The following is a 25,581-nucleotide window of genomic DNA, read 5'->3' as shown; positions in this document are numbered from 1 at the left end:
GAACTGAGGTTTGACTGAGTCCAGAGTCTGCTTTTAAAAAATTCTTTCAAGATGTCCACTGGGCACCTTTGTATCTGTTCATTCACCCACAAAGTGAAGGCTGGGAATCGTGCTGGGTGTTCAGAACATCAGAAGAGAGGCTGAGGGGGCCAAGCCTAGTGGCCCCAGGGTTCCCTGCATCCCTGGGGAAAAGTTGCTACCCACCCAATGCCCTGGAGTCCCATCCTTTCTTCCACTCAAGGTCAGAGCTCCAGTGATTCTCCCATCCCACCCTCTCCTGCATCGCCTATTTCCCCCTCCACTGGGTCATTCCCAACACCATAAAGCATGCTATTATTTTTCCCATCTTAAGAAAAGAATCTTCTCTATACCATGTCTTTCTCTTCCCTGGCTCCCTATTTCTCTTTCCCTGGACAGCAAAGCTCCCTGAAAGAGTTATCGTGCTGTCTCCACTTCCTTTCCTCCAGTGCCTTTTGAGTCCCACCCCCATCAGGCTCTCGCCCCCATCACTCCATCAAAACTGTTCTTGTCACAGTCAGCCGTGACCCCCTTATTGCTGAATTTAATGCTCAATTCTCAACCCTCTTTGTACTTGTCGTATGTGCTGTCTTTGACCCCAGGTGTTCCTTTCTCTTTGGACCTGATCTCTTAGCTTCCAAGATACCTCCTCTCCCAGCTCTCCTCCTATTCATCCCCGTTTGCTTACTCTCTGCCTCTTTTGCTGGTCCCTCCTCGTCAGCCTGACCTGAGTGTACCAGCACTCCATTTTTAGACTTCTCTTCTCTATTCACACATACTCCCTAGATACTCTCATCCAAGTTCCTAGCATCAAACGCCATATAAATGCAGATGTCACCCAAATGTCTATTTCCAGCTCCAATTTGTCCACTGAACTCCTGACTCATATATCCAGCTGCCCACACAACATCATTGCTCAGATGCTAAAAGACACCTCAAATGTAGCATACACAAAACTAAGCTTCTGATCTTTCCTTCAAACCTACTCCACCTCCTTCTTCTCCATCCCCAGGTGATTTTAACTGCATCCTTCCAGTCACCCCAGGCCAAAAATTTTGGAGTCACTCTTGACTCCTCTCTTTCCCTCGCCCTCCATACCCAGTCCATCAGCAAATCTTGTCTGCTTTGCTTCCAAAATATATCCAGGATCCAGTCTCTTCTTACCACCTCCACGGTTACAACCCTCCGAGCACCTATCATTGTTCTTCTAGTTTATTGCAGTGGTTTCCTGACCTGTCTCTCTGCTTCTGCTCTTGCCCTTCGCTGTATTCTGTGCTCAACAGCCAGAGGGGTCCTATTAAAACACAGCTCAAATCGTGTGACTTCTAAAAACCCCTCCCATGGCTTCTCATCTCACTCAGAATAAAAGTCAAAGATTCATTACGACCTGTGAGGTTTCACATGACCTGGTCCCTCCTTTCCTCTCTGACCACATCTCCTCCCACTTGGCCCTTGTCAGCTCCACACCTGCTTCCTTGCTGACCCTCAAACACCCTACACACGCTCCTGCCCCAGGGCCTTTGCACTTGCTGCTCCTGGTGCTTGTTGTTCTCTTTCTCAGAAACCCAATGGTTCCATTCCCTCCCTTCTTTACATTTCTTACTAAATGATTCTCTTCAGTGAAGCCTTCCCTGCTGCTGCTGCTGCTGCTGCTAAGTCATTTCAGTCGTTTCCAACTCTGTGCGACCCCATAGATAGCAGCCCACCAGGTTCCCCCATCCCTGGGATTCTCCAGGCAAGAACACTGGAGTGAGTTGCCATTTCCATCTCCGATGCATGAAAGTGAAAAGTGAAAGTGAAGTCGCTCAGTCGTTTCTGACTCTTTTCGACCCCATGGACTGCAGCCTACCAGGCTCCTCTGTCCATGGGATTTTCCAGGCAAGAGTACTGGAGTGGGAAGCCATCGCCTTCTCCGGAAGCCTTCCCTACCCTCCTAAAACACCCACCCCCACAATTACTCCCGTTCTTCATCCATGCTCTCCTTTTTTTCTTAGTGCTGATCACCAACCCAACATGCATGCTGTTCACTTGTGTGCTGACTGCATCTCCCACTGGCATATCATCTCCATGAGAGCAGAGGTGATTTTTAAAATCACTGCTGTACCCGAGTCTCTGGTGCACAGATGAAGTTTAGTAAATGAGTGAGTGGATGTCCTCTCCTGTCCAGCATGAATAGATCCAACTATATACAGCATCCATGACACTCCCCGGTGGCATGGGGGTTGCAGAAGAGTATCTCCAGACAGCATGTGGGCCCTGAACACAATGGGACTCTCTACTTTCTTGGGGACAACATTAAACAATTTTGTTGGGCCAACTTGAATTTGTATTTTCTTATGCCATTGGATGAGTGATCAAATATCTGCTTTATAGATCAATATTTACAAATCAATATTTGATTAGTTTAGTTAAATGCATCTATTTAAAAGCAAGTATCTAAAACAGGTGTTGGGACTTCTCTGGTGGTTCCAGTGGCTAAGACTCTGTACTCCCAAAGCAGGGGGCCTGGGTTCAATTCCTGGTTAGGGAACTAGATCTCACATACTGCAGCTAAAGGTTCCACACGTGGCAACAAGGATCAAATATCCTGAGTGCTGCAACGAAGACCCAGAGCAGCCAAATAAATAAATACTAAAAAAAAAATTAGAAAAAAAAATAAGTTGCTAATTCAGAACTGTGGACTTTTCCACTCAGTGCATTCCATGAAATTAGTGAATTGCAGCTCCTCTCCAGGGCCCCTCTACCCTCGTCAGGAATGGGGAGTTGCCAGAGCCCTGACCCCAGGGCTCTTCAGAAGGCAGACTTTACTTCCATCTGGAGTGTCTGAGATCTGATACCTTCTGAGTGTGTTGCTGTCATTGAAATTTCAGCCCAAGTTATAGGCGCCTAATCCCTTCAGAATAAGAAAGGTATTTTTGTCTTTCATCCACTGGGTGATCACGGCCAGTAATCTGTAGGGAAGATGACTGACTGTCCCGACTTGCCTGGATCTTTCAGTCCTGGGAAAACCAGCCCAAATTGGTCACAATCCATAAAGGGATAGTTCACAGCCATGTCCTTGCAGTTCCAAGGTCATAGAAACAGGGAATACATTTGGGTTAATTTACCTTCCTGATTGTTATAAGCTGATCCACCAGGAGACTCTGTAAGCATCCCAAGCTAGCTTTGATAGAGGCTAATGTGTTTTTTCTAAAAAGTATTGTGTGGTCTGAGATAAAGAAATGAGAGGGGACTCCAAAACGAGGCTGTTAGGACCTTCATATGACCAACAGCCAGGCCTCCTTAGGGTTCTTGTGGCTTCAATAGTGGGGATTTCCCCATCTCCCACCTCCTTCCCAGCCCCCATCCGTCCCATGGGATTTAGACTACATCACTCACTACCCTAGAATGCCCACCTGAGCAAGAGGCAAGGATAATAGCTGCTATATGCCAGGCTCTGAACATCATTTCTGCTCCTTAGAGTGACTTATCTCCCTTTCAGAGATGGGAAAAGTGAGGTTCTGAGACTTGGTCAAGGCCCTTTATCTAGTACATTCACTGCTCTGCAACTCTGGTGTGGAACTCATGTAAGAGACTCTCCCCATCCTCCCGGCCGTTATGTGGGTGACTCAAAACTTGTCTAGATATACCCTCCAGCTGGAACAAAGGTAAGGTTTTTTCCTAGACATTTGGCCCTTGGTGTGCGGGTATGACCCCAACCTCAGACCCTTTACCTTGGGGATCTAGTCCCAGAGGTTCCTGCTTCCGAAAGTCCCATCAAAGGGCAGGGTGGAATAGACGGTCTTCATTTAGCTTCCAGGCTCCTGATCTTTTTAAAGTTTAGTGACCAGAGATCAAACCTGCTCCTCCTACATTGGAAGACAGAACCATAGCCACTGGACCACTAGGAAAGTCCCAGTCTCCTGTTTTCTTAACTGGCTCTTGAGTCATAACTCTCAGCTCCATGCTTTATATCCATAGCTCACTGGGTCCCTTCTGCCTGCGAGGAGCTGAGAATGGACAGTCTGGCCCGGCAGCCTCAAGGGGGTGGGGCTGGGGGCTTGAGAACACAGGTCGCCTGCAAGGCTTTTGTGAGCTCCTAGTGTTTGCCCAGCACTGGCGGGTGACATAGCAGTGAGCAAGGCTCACTCACTCTCCCTCACTCACTCCAGGCAGAAAGCCAGGCTGTGTGAGCTGCGAGGAGTGTGAGGACCCCACCCTGCATCCTCCACAGGCCTGATTCCATTTCTATGGTTTCTCCCTCCCTCTCTGACTCAAATTCTTCCTGCATTTCAAATCCCACCTCCCCAGGAAGCCCTCACTGACCGACCCAGCTCACAACTTTCCCTCTTTCATCCCTACCACCTGATCAGGCAATGAACCAGAGACAGCAGGAGCTCCTGAAGGTGGGGGCCAGTTCACTTCTTCCCTTTATCCCCAGAAACAACAACCCTAGGTTTCTGACATAAACAAATTTGATAACCAAACAATGTCCTTGTTGTTGTTCAGTTGCTAGGTCATGTCCGACACTTTGCGACCCCATGGACCACAGCATCCCAGGCTCCTTTGTCTTCCAGTATCTCTCGGAGTTTGCTCAAATTCATGTCCACTGAGTCGGTGGTGTCCTAGATGGAGGGAAAAACTGAAGGTCAGAGAGGGGCAGTAACTTTCCCAAGTTCACATAGCGGGTTAGCAGCAGAACTAGGACTGAAATCTTCTCTCTAGAGTCTTTTCTGCCTGTTTTAATAATACCCAATCTTTCTTGTGAGGCTTGCCAGGTGGCTCAGTGGTAAAGAATCGGCCTGTGAATGCATGAGATGTGGGTTGGGAAGATCGCCTGGAGGAGGAAATGGCGAACCACTCTAGTATTCTTGCCTGGGAAATTCCACGCAAGAGGAGCCTGGTGGGCTACAGTCCACAGAGGTCACAAAAGACCACAGAGGTCACGACTTAGTGACTACACAAACAACAAACAGTCAAAACCTTTCTTGTGCATTTTTATTTGTCTGGACCTGCCTAAGCACTAAGACACGTGGTCTCATTCAGGCTGTCAATAGTTCTTCAAGAAAAGTACTAATATGATCATCCCCTCCCTGCCTACAAACACACTGCCTGAGGCCTGGAGAAGCCCCAGAGTTGGACTTCAGATCCTCCATAGTCAGTTAGTGACGGATCATCATGCCAACCCAGGGGAATCATCAAATCCATGCTCATCACCTGTGCATTGTCTCACGGATTCAAAGTTCATCAGGGTGAGCTGGATAGGCACTGGGGGGCTGTGACTCCCTGGAAGTTCTTGTGTGTGCATTTTGAGGAGGAGAGAATCCATGGATTTTATCAGATTCTCAAACCCCTCCAAACTAAGTCTCATTCTTGATGTAATATCAGTTGCATGATTTCTCATTAGGATGGGGCTGTGTGTTAGTCCCTCAGTTGTGTCTGAGTCTTTGTGACCCCATGGACTGTAGCCTGTCAGGCTCTTCTCTCTATGGAATTCTCCAGGCAAGAATGCTGGAGTGGGTTGCCATTCCCTTTTCCAGGGGATATTTCCAACCCAGGGATCGAACCTGGGCCTCCTGCATTGCAGGCAGACTCTTTAGCTTCTGGTAGTGGGGTAAAGAGGTGTGTGTGTGTGTGTGTGTGTGTGTGAGAGAGAGAGAGAGAGAGAGTGAGAGAGAGCTAGGATGAAGGTGGGGGACAGGCGCCTGCTGTCTCTATTTTCTTATCTTCGCCCCCAATGTTCCCTACTGAGGGGCCCTCCCATGCCAGCAGCCTGTGGGCACCGCAGGGCCAGGCTGGGCACATGCCTGTGCTCCCACACACAGGGGTGGCACTCAGGGCCCATTTCCACGCCATGTTTCATTTCTCTTCTGCCCATCAGCTGGGCCTCCCCGGGGCCCGATCTCCATGGTTGCTTTATGGAAGATGTCAGCTCCCGGCTCCACTCTCTGGCCTGATGTAGTTATTAGGAAGAGCGGCAGGAGGAGACAACACCAGGAGAGAGGCAGGGCCTGGGGTCCCGGAGCAGCTCATTCCCCGTGTCCCTAGCACCGACTCCCCACTCCTGCCGTCACTTCCTATTTAGAACTGCAGAATAATTAGGAGGTGTATCTGGAAGCAGTTAAAAATAAGCTGACAGCATGTGGCTAATTTTGCTGGGCCTCAGTGATAGTATTAGTCTGGAGTAAGGGGAGAAGGTGGGAGGGGGCTACGTGAATCATCAGGACCCAAGTGGCTTCTGGCTTGGGTGCTGGTCTTGACCTGAGGCCTCCAGCTTCTCTCTGGCCTGAGTGCGGGCCTGGTGGAGGCAGAGATGGCTCAGGTTACCAACCAAGGCCCCTGGTGGTCAGCTGGCAGGCGGGCTGGACTGGAGGACTCACCTCTTTCAGTGGCTCCCCAAAGCTGAGTCTATGAACACCGTCCACCTATCTTTGGGCAGCTCCCCTGCTTCTGAATTTCCTGGAGTTTCTGCTGCGTTGGCAGTTGTCTGTTGTTCCAGGACATCGTATACATGCAGGAATTGTGCTTCGTGAATCATGTACGTCCTGAGTTTGAATCTTGTCTCTGCCTCCAATTGCCTGGGCGGCCTTGGCTGAATTCCTTTCCTTCTGTTTCCATCATCTCTCTCTCTGCTGCTTCAGACACAAGAAAATTTCAGCTGTGACCCCAGACAGAGCTGGTTCAAATTCTAGTTCTGCTACTCACTGGCTCTATGATTTTGAGCAAACCTCAGTTTCCTCATCTGCAAAATGGGGATAATAGTACCTACCTTTGGGGGGCTCAAAAGACATTTGTGGATAAACCAGTGAAAGCTCACGATGCTGAGCTGGGCTGGGGAGGCCAGGGGGACAGAATGAGCATGTCCCCACCCCCTGTGCCCTCGAAGCTCACCATGTGGGGAGGGGCAGCCTCGCCACCAGATGTTTGCTCTGCTCCCCTCTCCCCAGGAGAGGGGATACATGATCCAAGGGTGCAGAGAAGGATTTTCATCTTCTTTAGCTGGGATGTCAGGGGCATTTTCTATTGCCCGGCCCTGCAGCCATAGTCAGGTCTACACAGGTAATAAGACATGACCCAGGAGGGCAGCTGTGCTATCTTGCTCCATTGTGTCCCAGCACCTTGTTGGTTCTTAGCAGAGACTTGCTAAGTTAATGAATGGCTCTTCTCTGCCCTAACCTGAGACAACACGATAGGGCCAATCAAGAGGAGGTGGAGTACTGACCCAGAATGCAAGTTCTTGGCCTGTAAACCCAGTATGCCCAGGGGGAGGGGCCCATGTGAGCCCTCTGCCCCAGGTGTAAGATGAGCTGACAGGGATTCTGTTGCTGTGTCTCAGCAGCAAATCCCCCTGAGAACCAGCTGATGTCCCCATTGGAGGGGACAGACCCTCAGGCTTGGCTGACCCCAGGGCCAGCTGCCCACTCCACCATGGAGGTGGCCATCCACATTGTACTACCTGGCTGGCAAGTGCCGCCCCTGCAGGGAGGTCCCCCTGGTGGCTTTGGGGCTTGTCTGCACAGGTGAGGATGTTCTGCTAATGACTGCTGAGTCAGAAGCAGCAGACTGAAGGGCATGTCATCCACCACAGGCTCAACCTCTCGCTCAGGAACACACACATCACCACGTCATCTGTCATCCCCTCTGCCACCTGCAGCTGCCAGCTGCATCACTCCTCGGGGACCTTCTCCTGTAACTCACATAGGCAGGTGAGGGGAGCCTATTTCAGTGCCCCCCAGGGAGCAGAGAGGAATTTCCTGGTGGCTCAGTGGTTAAAAATAATCTGCCTGACAATGCAGGAGGTGTGGGTTTGATTCCTGGGTTGGGAAGATCCCCTGGAAAAGCAAATGGAAACCCATTCCAGTATTCTTGCCTGGACGATCCCATGGACAGAGGAGCCTGGAGGGCTATAGTCCATAGGCTTGCAGAGTCAGACATAGCGACTGAGCACAGTCTTGAGCACAAAGGAGCAGAGAGCACAAAGGAGCAGGAGCTGGCTGGGATGGTGCAACGGTGCTCCCTACGGCTGCCCATCGAGGACGCTTCCTCTGTCTGCCCTGGCCCCCAGCCAACACAAGCTGGAGAAGCCGGAGGCAACCCCAGCTACCTGCAGCACTGGGCCCAGAGGTCAAGAGTCAAACCACAGTCCCCCTGGGGAGCAGCTGAGCAGGGATCCTGGCTTTCTTCCCAAACAGCCGCAGGCTCAGAGTCTGTCTCCCACACGGAGCCCCCCTCCCCACCTGGCTCCAAGCAGCAGGTGGTCTTTCTCTGGGTAAGCGGGGCCTGGAGATCGCACTTGGCTCTCTTGCCACCATTGCCATCATCTGTCCTGCCCTCGAGCGGGGCCTGGCTCTGTGTCTCCCGTAGGCAGGCAGGATGTGAAGCTTCCCACCACCCGCCCGAGCCCAGCAGGCTCCTCAAAGGCAATAATTGTCAGGAGAAATTTGCCAGCAGAGTGAAATAAAGAGCCTTAAAGGTATAAAGAGTTGGAGCTGCTGCTAAGAAGCTGTTTTATATAGACTTTCATTCTCCAGATCAGAATGAGAACATGAGGTTTTTTTTTTTTTCCCTTCTGTGCCAAAGCCTGTATGCACCAAGAAGGCCAGTTTGGGTGCAAGAGAGACTGGTGGTGGGGCTGGCAGGGGCAGGGGAGTCCAGCTGCCCAAGGCCCCGTGGTGGCTGGAGGACTTCCTCTGGGTCAGCTCTGAGCCATCCTGTGGTTCAGGGCTTCCTGTTCCCCTGCTGCCCTGGATGTATCTCTCCTTGTATCCACCTCCTCCTGCCCAGTTCCTGAACTGGGGGGTTGGGGCCAGGCAGGCCCAGGGACTCCTCTCCTGCTGCTGCCCACAGCAGCACACGAGGGAGGGAGAGAGAGATTCTCTACTGATGCCCTGTGAACCTCTCTTCTCCACTTTGAGGCCCACCTCCTTTTAAATAACTTGGCTTAAGTGATACATTCATGGTAGAATACTGAGAAAAAAGATGAGCACAGAGAGAAAAATAGCCTGTGAACCCCATCCCTATGTATAATGTACTGTGGCTTTCTGGTCCTTTCTGGTTCTTTCTCTTTCAGTGTTTGTAAACAGGAGCTCCTACTGTTTATGTTTCCTTTGTGAGTTGCTTTCTTCTCTCATCCCCCCACCTAAGAGTATATCATGAACACATTGTGAAGCCTCTTGGTTCAAGGTCCATCCAGTCCGCAGGGTCCCACCTGATGCTGGCTGTGCTTTTCCATTTGTTGGCTGAGAGTATTCCAGGTGGCAACAAGCAACCATGAATCCCTCCAACGCGCACACGTAACTTTATCCTTAATGAATCAAGACAGCACCTTTATACCCTTGAAAATGGTCTTGTGCAGATGAGCAAAATACTTTATTTAATCTGTAGGTAACCTGTGAATGTGTATGGACCCTTGTAATCAATCTGTGGTCCCTTAGGGGTCCACAGCTGTCTGGGGTGGGGAGGAGCCAGTAAGCACACCCAGGGGTGTGTGTTGGAGTTCAGAGAGAGACGGGTTTGTACTTACACTGTGTTCCGCATGTAGACTGAGCCAGTGGAGATTTGATTTGTGATTTTCTGTGTTTGCTTTCAAATCCCCTCTCCCTTAGAGTCACTTCCTTAGGTTAACTGGTACCTCTGGATCTCCTGGCACCCTCATCCTCCCTACTCCTCGAGTGACTGGGGCAGGTAACCCATTAACCCCTTGAAGCCCACCTACTTAGGCATCAGCAGAGTTGAGTTGCTTAATTAGTTGGTTGGGTATCAGGGAGGTGGCTCACAGGCAATGCCAGTTTTGATGAGGGACAGAGGCGGAAAAGACCTGGGCACAGAGGGCCGAGGAGGGCCAGCTGGAATGGGGCTCACAGATGGCACCAAAGTGGGGGCGGCAGGAAAAACTCTAGAGTGAAAGGAGGAGACTTTCCGGATGAAAATAGCCAGAAGTAGAGGTAGGAAAGCTATGACAAACCTAGACAGTGTATTAAAAAGCAAAGACATCCCTTGGTCATCAAAGCTATGATTTTTTCCATATACTCAAAGCTATGATTTTTTCAGTAGTCATGTACAGATGTGACAATTGGACCATAAAGAAGGCTGAGTGCCAAAGAACTGATGCTTTCAAATTGTGGTGCTGGAGGAGACTCTTGAGAGTCCCTTGGACTGCAAGATCAAACCAGTCAATCCGAAAGGAAATCAACCCTGAATATTTACTGGAAGGACTGATGCTGAAGCAGAAGCTCCAATACTTTGGCCACCTGATGCGAAGAGCTGACTCATTGGAAAAGACCCTGATGCTGGGAAAGATTGAAAGCAAAAGGAGAAGAGGACAGCAGAGGATGAGATGGTTAGATAGCTTCACCAACTCAGTGGACATGAATTTGAGCAACTCTGGGAGACAGTGAAGGACAGGGAAGCCTGGTGTGCTGTAGTCCTTGGGGCTGCAAAGAGTCGGACACAACTTGGCAACTGAACAACAATAGAGGTGTAAAGATACAGAGGTCAAGCCTTCTTCAATATTTGACTAGGAACCAGCAAGAATACAGAACAGTAATGCTGTGCTTACCAATATCGACACTTTCCTAGAGAAAAACCAACCAACCAACCTTCTTTTCTGGCCCCAACAGAGAACTGTCCAGCTGGCGATGAAGGATCTTTCTAAAACATAAATCAGACCCTTCTCTCCCAGTGGTAGAAGATAATAGCTTCTACCACTCTTGGGCTCAGATAAACTCTGAACAATAGTTCACAAACCCCCATGAGATCTGCCCTGCCTGCCTCTTCCACTTCATTTTGTACATCTCTCACCTCCCTTGAGCCCCAGCCCCAGGGCCACCTGTTGTTCCTCCGACACACCAGTCTCTGCCCTGCCTCTGGGCCTTCGCACTGGCTGTTCCCTCTGCATTTGTTCTTTCCCCAGATCTCTGCATAGCTACTTTCTTCCTAGTGTTCAGATTTCTCCTTGCATGTCACCACCTTAAAGAAGCCTGCCCTGTCCAGCCAAAGTAAAGTAGCCAATCGACTGAACTGAACTGAACTGAACCTCATTCTAATGGTACGACTAGTGGTATGTATGGCACATATCGGCCACCTCTGGATTAGACTAGAAGTCAGCCCCCCTTGCAAAAGGGGGGGCCTCTTATTCTCCTTTGTAGCCCCCCAGCACCTGGCACATGCTAGGTGCTTGGTCATGTCTGATGCTGGCTGGTCTGCCCAAAGGGATCATTCAGCGCTGAGGCCAGGCTGCTAAAGAGATAGGAGAAAACATCTAAGCGAATGCTTTTCAATATATATTTTTTAACCTGCAGTGTTCTTTCTTCAAAGAATGTCTTACAGGAAGCCTGTTCTCTATTAACAGATGAAAGTAAAGTTGCTCTGGCTGAATCTGGGTTTGGCATTCAAACCCACCTTCTTGCACCTTTACTACCAGAGACACTCCTGAGACATCTTTCAAAAATCTCAATGAAAAACCTAGGTCCAGAGAGAGAAAGTGACTTACCCAAGCTCACACAGCAACTAAGAACTGACAACAAAGTTACCAGTCCCAGGACTTCCAGTTCAGCGCTCTTCCTGCTTCATCTCCAGGGTTTCCCATGGGGCAGGTGCCCTTAACTTTGGGCTGATCTTAAAGCCAGGAAAGGACATTCTCCACCTCTGTGGGGCAGATAGACACCTGAGCAGCCAGCCCAGCCCAGCCCCTGGGAGGGCAGCCTTTGGCCCCTCTTGGCATCAGCACCGAGCTGCTGGCTTCTACTTTGTTTATCTTGCCTTTGGAGCCCCGGGGGAACAGCAGCAGAAAACAGCTCCCTCTCCCTGGCTGTGCTTTATTAATTAAAGCATTTCCCCTCTTTGGTAGCAGCTGCTTCGAAAGAGCTCAGTGAATGTTTAATTCATTGGTTCAGAGCTTGTCCCCCCACCTACCCCCCCAACACCTCCTTCCTTCAAAGTGCTTTCCCGGGAAACCCTCCCGGCGTGAGAGCTGTTTCCCAGCTTCTCCGCGAAGCTGAGCTGCCTTTCCTGCCGCACTGCTCCGCTAGCTGAAGGTGATCTGTTATTCTGCTTGAGAACTCCGTAAGGAGTGATCCAGGCTGGGTGTGAGCCCGGGCTCTCCTCCTTGAGATGGTTTAAAAGGCCGCGATGTGTCGAATTACTACATGAGTATTTAATGATTATCTTCCTCGGCCGTTTAGAGGCGAAAAATGAGGGTATTGATTACCCACTGATGCTGACTAAAGGCTTGGTTCCCCAAGGTTTTGTTGTGTATGTGGGGGGGGGGGGCGAGGGCTGCTGCTGGGATGAGGTTGTCTCTGAGAGGGGACTGGGGAAGCAACATCTAGGGGACTCTGTCCTCTTTATAGCTGTGTTAGGTAGGACAGAAGGGCCCTGCTGCCCATGGTCTGACTGCAGGCTCACCTCCAAGGGGGCCACAGGGGCCCAGTGTAGAGATGACTTCCTTGGGGGGGGAGATTTCAGCTCACCGGCCCTTTCCAGTCCCCAAAGATGGGCTTGTCTGCTCATCTGCACACACACTGCAGCCCCCATCCCACCCCAGTTTCCTGAGCTCTTGAAAGATCCTGTTTGACCTCGGTGGGTTGGATGTATACGAACTGTCTCAAGACTGGAGGAAGTGAGCCCCCTGTCCTCCTGCCTGTTAGGCTTGAGAAGAGGAGAGACATGTGTGGCCTGGTTCAGCCCTCTCCTCCTTTGACCTCTCTTCCAGTCCCCTGGGGGCTTCCCCGATGGTTTAGAAGAAAAGAATCCACCTGCAATGCAGGAGACGCAGGAGACTCAGGTTTGATCCCTGGGTTGGGAAGATCCCCTGGAGGAGGGCATGGCAACCCACTCCAGTGTTCTTAGAGCCTGGTGGGCTACAGTCCATGGGGTTGCAAAGAGTTGGACACAACTGAGTACGCAGGAGCACTACCAGCCCCCTGAGGTCATGGCTGCACACACTAACCCTTCCACAGGTCTGTCCCTGGGTTATGTCCAATTTCCCTTTCTCTTCCACTCAGGGAAGTACAGCAGATGCGGGGGGAACATCGTGACACCAACCGAATTTATAACAAGAAGCACATTCTGTGCAAACCTGGGATCTTTAGGGTGTTAGGAGCAGGCTACCTGGGCCACACCTCACTAAGCACAGGGACACAGCAGGGGCCTCCACCTTGGGGTTGGGACCCACTGAACCAGTGGGGCTGGTCCATGGCCCCATGGTCCACACACAAGCTCCCCAGTCAGTCGGTCTGATCTATCCACTGGCTGGGCGGATAGCCTGGCACGGTGGTTCTGCCACCTTTGAAACACTGGGAATTTTTATTAGACATCTTAGGAATGGTTATTTAGTAACTAGACCACCAACAAGGACCTACTGTAGAGGACAGGGAGCTATACTCTGTACAGCAAACTATACTCTGTACAGCAAAGTACTGACGTATACTTAACACTCTGTAATAAGCTAATTTGGAAAATAATTTGGAAAAGAATAGATACAAGTCATGTATAACTGAATCACTTTGTTGTACACTTGAAACTAACACAACATTGTTAATCAACTATGCTCCCATATAAAACAAAAATTTTTTAAAAAAGAAACAAGCATTTACTGAACACCCTGTCCCATCACGTCATGGGAAATAGATGGGGAAACAGTGGAAACAGTGTCAGACTTTATTTTTTTGGGCTCCAAAATCACTGCAGATGGTGATTGCAGCCATGAAATTAAAAGACGCTTACTCCTTGGAAGAAAAGTTATGACCAACCTAGATAGTATATTGAAAAGCAGAGACATTACTTTGCCGACTAAGGTCCGTCTAGTCAAGGCTGTGGTTTTTCCTGTGGTCATGTATGGATGTGAGAGTTGGACTGTGAAGAAGGCTGAGCGCCGAAGAATTGATGCTTTTGAACTGTGGTGTTGGAGAAGACTCTTGAGAGTCCCTTGGACTGCAAGGAGAGCCAACCAGTCCATTCTGAAGGAGATCAACCCTGGGATTTCTTTGGAAGGGATGACGCTAAAGCTGAAACTCCAGTACTTTGGCCACCTGATGCGAAGAGTTGACTCATTGGAAAAGACTCTGATGCTGGGAGGGATTGGGGGCAGGAGGAGAAGGGGACGACAGAGGATGAGATGGCTGGATGGCATCACTGACTCGATGGATGTGAGTCTGAGTGAACTCCAGGAGTTGGTGATGGACAGGGAGGCCTGGCGTGCTGCGATTCATGGGGTCGCAAAGAGTCGGACACTACTGAGCGATTGAACTGAACTGAACTGAACTGGCATGCTTAGGCACTGTGTCGGCTAGACACATTAGACACCCTGCTCTAGGAGACAGGCCATTTCACAGATGAGTACACTGAGGCAAATTGAGACTATGTAACTGCTCAGACTCACTCAGCATTAGGAGGTAAGTCTGTTTGCCCCAGGCCTGAACTCACACCCACACCCGTGATAGGGTTTGCTTTATCACACCTGGCAGGGCCACTGTACGTCACCTCCAGCCAGTAGAGTGGGACCCAGGCTTGTCATTCCCAGGTGGCGTTGGGCCGAGTAAGAGCGCAGCTCTGGGATCAGATTCTGGATGTGTTACCTAACACCTGTGCGGCCCCTGGGGGGATGCTGAACCTCCTTCTGCCTCAGTTTCTTTGTGAGTAAAATGATGATAATGATATGCCTTACCCCTGAAGGTTATTGTGAAGATTCCTTTAGGGAGAAGATAAACACAGGAGCGCCTCCTTGGTCTCAGAGCGGGAGATACACGGATAGAGGGAGTTAATGCTCTAGTGTGTTAAAAGGACACGAGAAAGAAGAGGAGGGTAAGAAGGCTCCCAACAGTAGGAGGCAGGGATGGTGTGTGTGTGTGTGTGTGTGTGTGTGTGTGTATGGGTATCGGTGTGTGCACACACACACAGGCATGCACCCTGGAGCAGCCGGCTGCAGGTTGATGGTGGACGGGGGTCAGGGAAGGCTGCATGGAGAAGGGGATGGAGCAAAGTGGGCCAAGCCAATGTCCAAGGTTAGAAGCATTCTGCGGTCAGAACAACACTGGCTGGGGGCATGCCTGGTGTCAGAGGAAGGGCGGGGTGGGGGTTGGCATGGAGGGAGCAGAGACAGTGGAAGGAGGTATCCTGGGAAGTGTGGGCAGACCCTGTGGTATTGCCGGATCTTCATAGGGACCCTGCCTTTCCTCTGAGCAGAATGAGGGCCAGTGAGAAATCCAGGCGAATCCCTGAGTGCAGGCCCTGGCACAAGTAGTGCCCGCTAAACAGAAGGTATTCTTTATTATTCCTTTAAAATAATCCTCTTTTCTAGTAATGGGGCTGAGTGGGGTCCTGGGGAGAAGCTCCCCACCCTTCATGTCGCTGGAAACAAATAATCTAATTAGAAGTTTCCCATTACAAGGGAACGTCTTTTCCTGTCTGTATGATGAGACTGGCTCCTTTGTCTTGCTTCCCATGGGGAATGAGTAGATTCAGCCAAGGGAGGCCTCCTTGTGCTGGGGGACCTGTGGACAGGAGTGGGCTGGCAAGAGGGTGAACGGAGGAAGGACAGAAAGAGGAGAAGAAAGGGAAAGAAGAGGGAGGAGGGGAAGGAGGAAGGGGAGGAAGGAGGTCATCCCAGCACAGGGTCAGAATGTCATTCAGCCCTCAGCCAGCCAGGGGATCCCTGCATGGCTCCCTCCCAGCGGGGCCCTGCCAGAATCTCAAAGAGGTGGTTATTTTGGTTGGCAGCATGATTGGGAGCTTGAAAAGCAGGAAATTGAGTGGTGATTAAGGTTGTAATAAGTTGACAACATCAAATATCATTACCCCTAGAACATGCAAATGATCCCGTCTTTACCTGGGATTTGCCATGCAAATATCAATTAGCAGAGAAAGTATTTGCTTTGATAGGGGGAGCTGGTTCTTCCAATGCCTCCCTCCTGCCCCACAGAGGGTAAACAAACAGAAGGGGCACAATGCCAGGGCAGAGAGGGCGCTGGGCTGGAATGTCCCAGCCGAGGACAGGGGGTCCACAGGGTGACCACAGATTTTGTGAAAAACTGCTGGAAACTCTCGCATCCCTGATAGCTCAGTTGCTAAAGAATCCGCCTGCAAGGCAGGAGACCCCTGTTTGATTCCTGGGTTGGGAAGATCCCCTGGAGAAAGGATAGGCTACCCATTCCAGTATTCTGGCCTAGAGAGTTCCATGGACTGTATAGTCCATGGGGTCGCAAAGAGTCAGACACAACTGAGTGACTTTCACTTTCAGACCTCCCTGCCACAACCTCTGCCTTTTTCAGTGGCCTCAGAAATTGCTAGAAGCTTCTTGAACCAGCCTCTGGGGCAGTGGGTTTCTGTCCCATGTATGTTTCAGCTGGGAGCTCACCTGTGCAGTCTGGCAATCTGGACATCCTTACACCATCAAAAAACTCTTCTGCCCCTGGGAGCTACATGGCTGATGATGTCCCGCAGAGAAGGTGTCTGCAATGAGCCACTCGAGGTGGTTTTAGGGTCATGGGCCCAGAGCACTGGCACTGCTGTGTCTTAGGCATTGACCTTGGAAGTGTCCAGGGCAGATGGCTGAGAGTCACTGAATAGGAGCCTCTGGCTCCTTCTTTTCCTTAGCCAGATAATTATTCCCTGCCCCTAGTCAGCTGGTACGGTGGAGGTACCACCACTCCTACTACGAGGAATGTGGCATAGTGTCTGCCCTCAAAGAACTTCTGGTTCCATTTGGCAGGTAGAAGTAACTGTTGCCAGAGATGGCAGACAGTGAAGCAGAAGGTGATCGGCACCAACAGGAGCATCCTAGGCTGTCTGAGAGGGAATTTGCCTTTTGCTATGACGGCATGAGAAGACAATAGTGAGTCTGGGCTGAGCCTCGGAGCAGGAGGAAGAGAAGAGGGGAAGGAGAGGGGGGGAGTTCTTGGTGGGAAGAAGCACAGGGCCAGCATTTGGAGGCTGGAAAATGCATGCCGTGTTCTAGGGACAGTCAGTGTCCCATTTATCCAATCTAACCACTGAGTTCCTTGGACTATGAGGAGATCCAACCAGTCCATCCTAAAGGAAATCAGTCCTGAATATTCATTGGAAGGACTGATGCTGAGGTTGAAACTCCAATACTTTGGCCACCTCATGTGAAGAACTGACTCATTTGAAAAGAAGGGGATGACAGAGGATGAGATGGTTGGATGGCATCACCGACTTGATGGACATGAATTTGAGCAAGCTCTGGGAATTGGTAATGGACAGGGAGGCCTGGCGTGCTGCAGTCCATGGGATCGCAAAGAGTCGGACACGACTGAGTGACTGAACTGAACTGAACCACACAACTCTCCAGTCCTAATCTCTCCATCCAAACAATTAAAGCAACACCAACCCATCACCAACCACCTCTCTACACACCGCTCAGCTCCCCAGACTAACTGACCCATCCAAGATACCAATCCCCTCAACCCCAAATCTGTCCATTCATCACCCAGCCTCTCACCCCACAGATCAATCCTCTTCACCATCATGAACCAACTTACCCACCCACCACCCAACCTATCAGCCCAGGCAAAGATCATAAACTCTGGAGCAGCGGGCCAGGGTTTTTTCAAAGTGGGTGGTGATTAGACAGGGGTTTTGGGAGGAATCCATGTCACCTTGGGCTAAGGCAGGTTTAAGGCTTGGCCCAGTGTCTGGATTTAATAAACAGTCTGTGCATGGCAGAACTTACTATTTAGGTGGAAGTGATTTATTCCAAAGCCAACAGGACCGGGTAGGCAGGGGAGCACTGAGGTTGAGCTGAGCTGGAGAAAGGTTAGCCTGCAGGGAGACATAAGTGGGATCAGAAGGGGAAGACCGCAGAGCAGGGTAATCAGTAGGCCATTTGTCCAGACCTAGATCTGGTGTGTGGGGGGGGTTGCAGGATGGACGCTGGGGGCCCTCCCTCCATCCTGCCCCTCTATCCTGCCTCAGGTAGGGACCCATTTGGGAAACTGGCACCCCAGAGTTGTCAGCAGGGAACTTGTTCTTATGCTCAACCCTCATGTCTGAAGCTTTTGCTCATGGGCACTTCCCAGCAAGCTGGCCCAGGCCCAGCAGCAGGGAACAGGCTATAGAGCTATAGACCTTGTTGCTCTCTGGAGCCCCCAACTGGCCCATCCCCTGACCCATCCTCCATCCCACTGGGTTCCCTGCAGAGAGAAAGGAAAGCTCCCTGCAGCCTCCATCCATCTAGAAGCTTCCAATGGCTTCCATACAGCTGCCTCCAGAAATACTTTTTTCATCTAAATCCAGGTTGTATTAATTCACCAGACCCCTTAAACTTGCAAGGCTATTCTCTGACGTCTAATAAAGAGTTCCGTCCCCAGCTTCTTGGAGCATCATGGAGCCACTCAGGGCTCAGGAGGTGGGTGAATGTGAGAGAAGCTTCTCAGGCAGGAACTGGCTACCCCCGTCTCGGCACTTCTGCACTGGGCCCAGCGGCGCAGTTCAGGGATTGGGCTGCCCACCCCACAGCGCCTGGGTAGGTCAGGGCTGACCTGGTGGGTTATTAGCCCCTGGTCGCTGGCTGGCAGAGCTATTACAAGGCACACTGCAATTTCATGCCCTGTTTCCTCCTTCCTTGGTCTGCAGTTTCTGCTCTATTTGCCCAAAATGAACAGAGATGAAGTGAAATGAATTACAGGCCCCTCCTCCCCCCAGCTCTGCCTGCTCCCCTCTTTTCCTTCTTGGTATTCCCCAGCCGGCCCCTCAGCCTCCATGCCAGCTCCTTGGTCCGGTTTTCCTTTCACTTCCGCTCGTGCTGTCTTGGGCTCTGCCTCCCTGCTCTGTGCCCTTTCCCTGCTCTGTTAAAATCTGCAACTCCCTCCTGCTCTTATTCATGCGGACATTCATTAAGCACCAGCTGTATACCTTGGGAACGTGCCCTGTGCCATTTGTCTGGCTCCCATCATCCTTTCCTCACCGCTGTCCTGCCTGGGCATGGAGGTGTCTCCCCCTCTATATCCAGGAGCCCCCAGGAGCCCCATCCACTCACTTGGAATAACCTGGAAGGAGGGGTTACCTCTGCAGCTCCGAGTGCCACATCACTGTTTCAGTTCAGATGGTTACGGCTGGACAGCTGGCCCTAGGGTACCCCTTAAATGTCAGGGTGACTGCCAGCCAAATGTCAGCATCATTTCCAATGCTAACCGCTTGACCGGGGACTAACTCCGACCCCAGCCACAGCCTCACAAGGCCTTGGAGGAGGTGTGGCTTGGGACTGGTTCAGCCCAGCCTTCTTTACTGAGAAGTGGACTGCCCCCTGAGGGCTAATCCCTGTGTCACACGATGCCCAGCTACCCGGGGGGAGGGCAAACCCAGGGCAGGGGTGATGGTCCAGGCTGGGCCCCAAGCAGCCCCCTGGCAGAGGGTTGGAGTCGGAACCCAGGCGATTGTGCTCAGTCTCTGATGGGCAGACACGTGAACTAGACGAGGGGCGGCCTCGGTTACCACATCTGACCCTCCCCCAGGACAAAGGGAGGGCTGGTCTGCAGAGAGCAGGAGAAGAACCAAGGGGACCTGCAGAGAGGCGCCCAAGAGCTGGTCCTGCAGGCTGACACAGGCAGGAGAGTGTGAGACAGAGAAGAAACAGGGCAGATTGACGTCAGGAGAGGCCAGGGAGCAGAGAGACACATGGAGAGGAAGGAAGACAGACAGGAGCAGAGATGGACAGAGACAAAGACAGCAATGAAGGACTGCAAAAGGGACAAAGAGGGACAGGCCGATATACACAGGAGAAGTCACAGGGGAAGTCCCTCAAGTCGAGCCATTCAGCCCACGCCCACCTCTCCTGCCCTTGGGCACTGCGAGGCACCTTTCAGCCTGTACAATAACGTTCCCCTTTTTGCACAGGTCAGCAGGAGGAGGTGTCTTGATGTGAACTTGATTCCTGCGGGCTTGTACCCGGAAGGCAGCCCAACTGCTGCTCCCAGAGCCCCTCGGCAGCTCTCCTCCTGTCCTGCTGTCCCCGTGGGGTCCCTCCTCTTACTCTGGCCCTACCCCACCCCTACCGCAGCCTCAGCCCTCTCCTCCCCCTCCCCGGGTGTTCTCACTTTCATGAACCTTTGTTCTTCTAAATTCATTTCCACAGGTTCTGTCCAGCATCTTCTGAGCATCTGTCCAGTGAAGAATATGCTGAGCCTGGGGCTTAATTTATTCTTTCCATCATCCCTGTGAAGCTGGCATCATTCCTCTCATTTGCAGAAGAGGAAAATCGGTTAGGAAGGTTATGTAACTTACTGGAGCTCATACGCTGGTAAGACAAGAAGCAGCTTTGCTTGTCTTCTCACTCCAACTCCAGAGCTTTTCTCTATTGTACTCAGGTTAAGCCCCCACTATAGATGGCACACTGTGCTGGACACCACAGCATCCCTGTATTAGGAAAGCTTTGGGCAACGATCCCCATCTGAGCTACCTCACCATGGCCTCAGCCCTGGGTGGAGTTGGGGGTCATGGAGCCAAGTGGGAAAATTTGTCCAGAAAGACAGAAGTTCAGAGGGACACAGGACCTGTCCAAGGTCATCCAGCATCATCCATCCCCTTTCCAGGGGTCATAGCTTCTGGCTCTTACTCCAGGCTGGAAGGGAGGAAGGTTTGGGGGTGATGGTGGTGGTGGGCAGTCAGGAACCAAATTATTCATGAAAATGTCCAGCAAGACGCAAGACTCCCTGCATCCTTTCACAGTGGCCTCCAGGGTGCCTGCTTAATTTCTGGACAAGTGTGCTTTCAGAGTGAGCTTAATGGGTTGGGTCTTCCCCACCTAGGAGGTGGATCTGTGGACAGAACAGGGGATGGTAGGACTACCCCTTACCCAGGCAGCTTGCACCTCCTAGATCTAGAGCTAGCCCCTCTCTGGGCTTCTGCCTCCTCTTAGCTCTGCAATTCTAACCCTCTTCATCCCTATACTCTCCAATTGCTAAATCAGGAGCTGCAGACTCAGTGTCTATGGGTCTCAGACAGGTGATGCAAACGGGCGTGCTAAACGAGGGCATGGTGGGGACTGTGGTTAAGTGGAGATGAATGCCTGTCTCCAGAGGACCACCATCACCCAGTCCAGCCCACTGTTACCAAGTGGGAGTGTGATCCTACACAGCCACGTTTCTCCATCGTTCAAGAGGAATTCTAAATGAGGGTTATTCTTTTTGTTTAAACATGGTGCAGGCCAGCCTTTTCAAAGAGGCCTGCAGGCCAGATTTGGCTCAAAGGCTGTCAATTTGTAACTATTATTCTAAATGCCCTGAGTTCTAAATGCTTCAGAACACTCCAGCATGCCAAACTCACCCCTATGCACTTTGACGTCCAGGATGGATGGCACCCATTTGTGGGGCTGAAACTGTTTCCAAACCGCTGCCTTCGACAGCAGGGGTGGTAATGACACTCTGACATTAATATTTAAACCACAAACAGAGTTAGTGTGCTAATACCATCCCCGAAGGCTTCGGACTTGTTTAAGTTTTATCCTTGTGAGACCTAATTATTGTCAGCAATGAATCCTGTAAAGCTGCAGGATTAGGGCTGGGGAATAGGAACTAGGCAGACCCCTGGGACCCGTGGCTTATGGGACTGAAGCGTACGGGCCGAGAGGTGGCCCGTGGGCCTGGCTGGATACCCACTGTTCATGTGGACCATTGGAGAGGCCTAGGAGGGGGCAAATGGATCTTTGTGCCCTCCTGACCATCTCCAAAACTAGGGAGCTTGCTCTTCATCCTTCCTGCATGAGGATAGAGGCATCTATTCCCTGCACTCTGGGAAATTCATGCCAATTTCTGACCTTTTACCTGTTAGCCCAATTGCTATGTGACTGTGGTCAATCACTTAGCCTTGCTAGACTTAATTTCCCCCTCTGTAAGAACTTCTAGGATGGAGTTTGAGGGAGAAAAAATATGAATATAGAGGCTAGCATGCAGAGAGAACTGAAGAAATGATGCTTTCGAATTGTGGTGCTAGAGAAGACTCTTGAGAGTTCTTTGGACTGCAAGGAGATCAAACCAGTTAATCCTTAAGGATATCAACATTTAATATTCATTGGAAGAACTGATGCTGAAGCTGAACCTCCAATACTGTGGATACTTGATGCAAAGAGCTGACTCATTAGAAAAGACCCTGATGCTGGGAAAGATTGAAGGTGAAAGGAAAAGAGGGCAGTGGAGGATGAGATGGTTAGATAGCATCACTGACACAGTGAACATGAATTTGAGCGAATGCCAGGAGATGGTGAAGGACAGGGGAGCCTGGCATGCTGCAGTCCATTGGGGACATGACTCAGCGACTCATTAACAACAACAACACACAGGGAGGACTGGATGGACGGTCACTGCTAATCTTGTTTTATTGCTACTGGTCTCTACCAAGGGGTTCACAAGAGAGATGCTTTACTGGGAGCAGACAGAATGGATTGGGGGCCTTCCCCTGTCAGTCCCTGGGTCCCCTCGCAGCACAGGAGCCCCCTCCAAGGCCTGACCCCACAGCTTCCCCCTACATTGCCCTGGTGGTCTCTCCATACCTCCCTGCTCCCAGCTTGCCCTGGACAATGGCAGACTGTGAATTTTCTCAGTTTATTTGGGAGAAAGCAAGGCCCAAGATAAATGCCCTTGGACCAATGTGCTCAAGAAATGAATGGGGCTGTAACTCAGCTGAGGCCTCCTTTGGTGGGGGAAGGAAGATGGTCAGGCTGCAGGCTGGGGGTGGCGGAGGCTGAGAAGCCTGGGGACTAACCAGAGAATGGGCTGAGTCTCCTCTGACCCACCCTAGCCTGGTTTTCTGGCTCGGGGGCAAGAGTAAGATCTTTTTCAGTGGCACCCATGCCAGCACGGAGGACACCAGAGGGGAGTTAGCACCTGCTCCTCCCAAAGCCGTGGAGAAGCTGTGTGCATGCTAAGTCGCTCAGTCATGTCTGACTCTTTGCGACCCCCATGGACTATAGCCCACCAGGATCCTCTGTTCAAGGCATTTTTCAGGCAAGAATACTTGAGTGGGTTGCATGTCCTTCTCCAGGGGATCTTCCTAACCCAGGGATTGAACCCGTGCCTCTTGTGGTTCCTGCATTGCAGGTGGATTCTTTACCACTGAGCCACCTGGGTGGTGAGGTCGTGCAGAAGCTGAGTCTGGCTCAATCCCTTAGCATTCTTCCCTGCCCCCAAAGGAGGCACTCACCAGCCTTGAAGGCAGCATCCACCATGGGACAAGCTGCCTCTTGGGAGGGTGATTAGAGGCATCTCTCAGGGTTTTAAATGCACAAATCCTCTGATCCAGCAGTTGCAGTGCAAGAAATCCACCCTGCAGAGAGATTTACCCTGTGTCCAAATAGTGGCAAGCTGGAGGGTCTAGAAACCACGTCATGCCCATAAGTAGGGAGCTAGTGGGGAAAATGGTGGCTCAGCCACATAGCTTTCCTTCTCTTTCCTGGAGAAGGAAACGACAACCCACTCCAATATTTTTGCCTGGAGAATCCCACAGACAGAGGAGACTGGCAGGCTACAATCCATGGGGTTGCAAACGAATCAGACACGACTGAATGACTAAGCATGCAGCCACATAGCATCCAAGGTGAAGTTCAAGAAACAGTGAAGTAGCGCTAATGTGTGAGCAGGGAGTCGTTGCCAAGATCTTCTGCTGATGGAAGGAGGGATGGGGAGAGTGGGCGCCTAAGAAGTGAGACAGCATCACCTAATGACAAATAGCGTATGATCCCACTTACCTGAGGCTCCCAGAGGAACCGAATTCATGGAGACAGAAGGCAGAATGATGGGTTCTGCGGCCTGGGTAGGAAGCAGGGGGAGCGTCAAGGTTCAATGGGGACAGAATTTCAGTTTGGAAAGACGAATAAGTTCTGGACACAGTGGTGGTGGCTGCCCAGCAACGTGAATGCCACTGAAATGGTTGAAATGGTAAATTTTGTGTTTATAGATAGTTTACTGTGATTAAAAAAAAGAGGGAAAAAGAAGGGAAATGGGGGTATAGTTGAGGGGAAGCTTACTTTTCATGGCCTCTATTCTTTAACACTGCTTGATCTTTTAAAAATCACATACTGGGGACTTCCCTGGCAGTCCAGTGGTTAAGAATCTGCCTAACAATGGGGGAGGTGGAGGTTCAATCCCTTGGTCAGGGAAACTAAAATACCACATGCCATGTGTGGAGCAACTGGGCCCACAACTGGGCCCACATGCCGCACCTACTGAGCCTCCGACTCCAGAGCCTGCGCGCAGCAACTAGAGAGTCCGTGTTCTGCGGGGGAGGATCTTGTGTGATGCAGTGAAGATCTCATGTGCTGCAGCTAAGACCTGACATAGCCATATAAATAAATAAAATAAATATTAAAAAATCACATGCTGTACATATATTATAAAATTTACTGCCAAAAATTAACGATGTCACAGTGATTCCCTCTTCTGCCCACGTCGGCCATGCTCAGCACCCCTCACCCAGAGTTGAGGGGGTAAAGGTTAGTGTTGGAGCAGTGGGGTCAAGACTCACGGTCTTGGCGCATGCAACACTAGCTGTGTGAGCTGGGGAAGACCAGGGGAGTCTCTCAGCTTCCCTGGGCCTCATCTGTGTGAAGAGGAGGCTGGATACAGGCAGCTTGGCCTGGCAGAGCATCCTGGGCAGAGCTGGATGAGCTGGCCTTGCACGTCGAGTCCAGCGGCAGCCCTGGGGTGGGTGCTCTGAGGAGGAGGAGCCGGCCTGAGCCCCCTGCTGCAGCCCCACCACAGTGCTTCATCCACTCGAGCCCTCCAGCTGAGTGGAAGCCCCACTTGTCAACCCCAGAATACCGCAGCAGAGGAAGTGAGGCCCTCGCCTTCCAACTCCATTTCTGGCCTTCTAGCAGCTCCCGGGGTGGATGGGGCCACCACCAGGGCACCCAGCACTGAAACGGAGTGAAGTTGAAACAGTGCCCTTCCCAAGAGGGTAGGCGCCTCCAGGGTGTGAGGTTGCCCCTCTGAATAGATGGGGCATCTACGGCCCAGGGAGTGGATCCGTCTGCCCTGGGTGTCCGGGTTCTGCGACAATGACATTGAGCAGGGTCTAAGCTCCCACCCCTGACCCCCCAGGCTTCCACTCTGCCAGGACCAGACTCTGCTGAGCAGTGACTGAGTGGGGTGAGTGAGGAGGCGGATGACCCCTGGGCTGGGGCGTGGGAAGGGACCACGGGGGCAGGAAGATGAAAAGACTCGTCACCTGGGGTGGTGAGGGCATGAGAGCTGGAGGCTCTGGGGTTCGCACCCCCCACAAGGCGGTGAGGGGACTGCTCTGGAGCCAGGCAGGCCTGGGTGTGAGTCCCCAGGTCTGCGTCCTCCGCAAACTGGTGGTAAACTCACATCCACCACTTAGAGGGCTGTGAGCATTAAACAAGACAACAGTGCAAAGTACCTGGCCCCCTGCCTGCTCATCATAGGGGTGCTTGATGGGAGTTCTTATGATTACCATCATCATCACTGTTGTTACTCGAGGTGGGGTTGGGGTGGGGTGGTGGTGGGGTGGCGGGAGGGGGTGGGTTTCAGCACCTGGAAGGCTGTCTTTTGGAGATAAATTTGGTGGCTCAGATGGTAGAGAATCTGCCTACAATGCAGGAGACCTGGGTTCGATCCC

The sequence above is a fragment of the Ovis canadensis genome, chromosome 12, assembly GCF_042477335.2.
Source record: "Ovis canadensis isolate MfBH-ARS-UI-01 breed Bighorn chromosome 12, ARS-UI_OviCan_v2, whole genome shotgun sequence".
Taxonomy (NCBI): domain Eukaryota; kingdom Metazoa; phylum Chordata; class Mammalia; order Artiodactyla; family Bovidae; genus Ovis; species Ovis canadensis.
The sequence above is the reverse complement of the archived record's forward strand: the minus strand, read 5'-3'. Positions refer to the sequence as shown.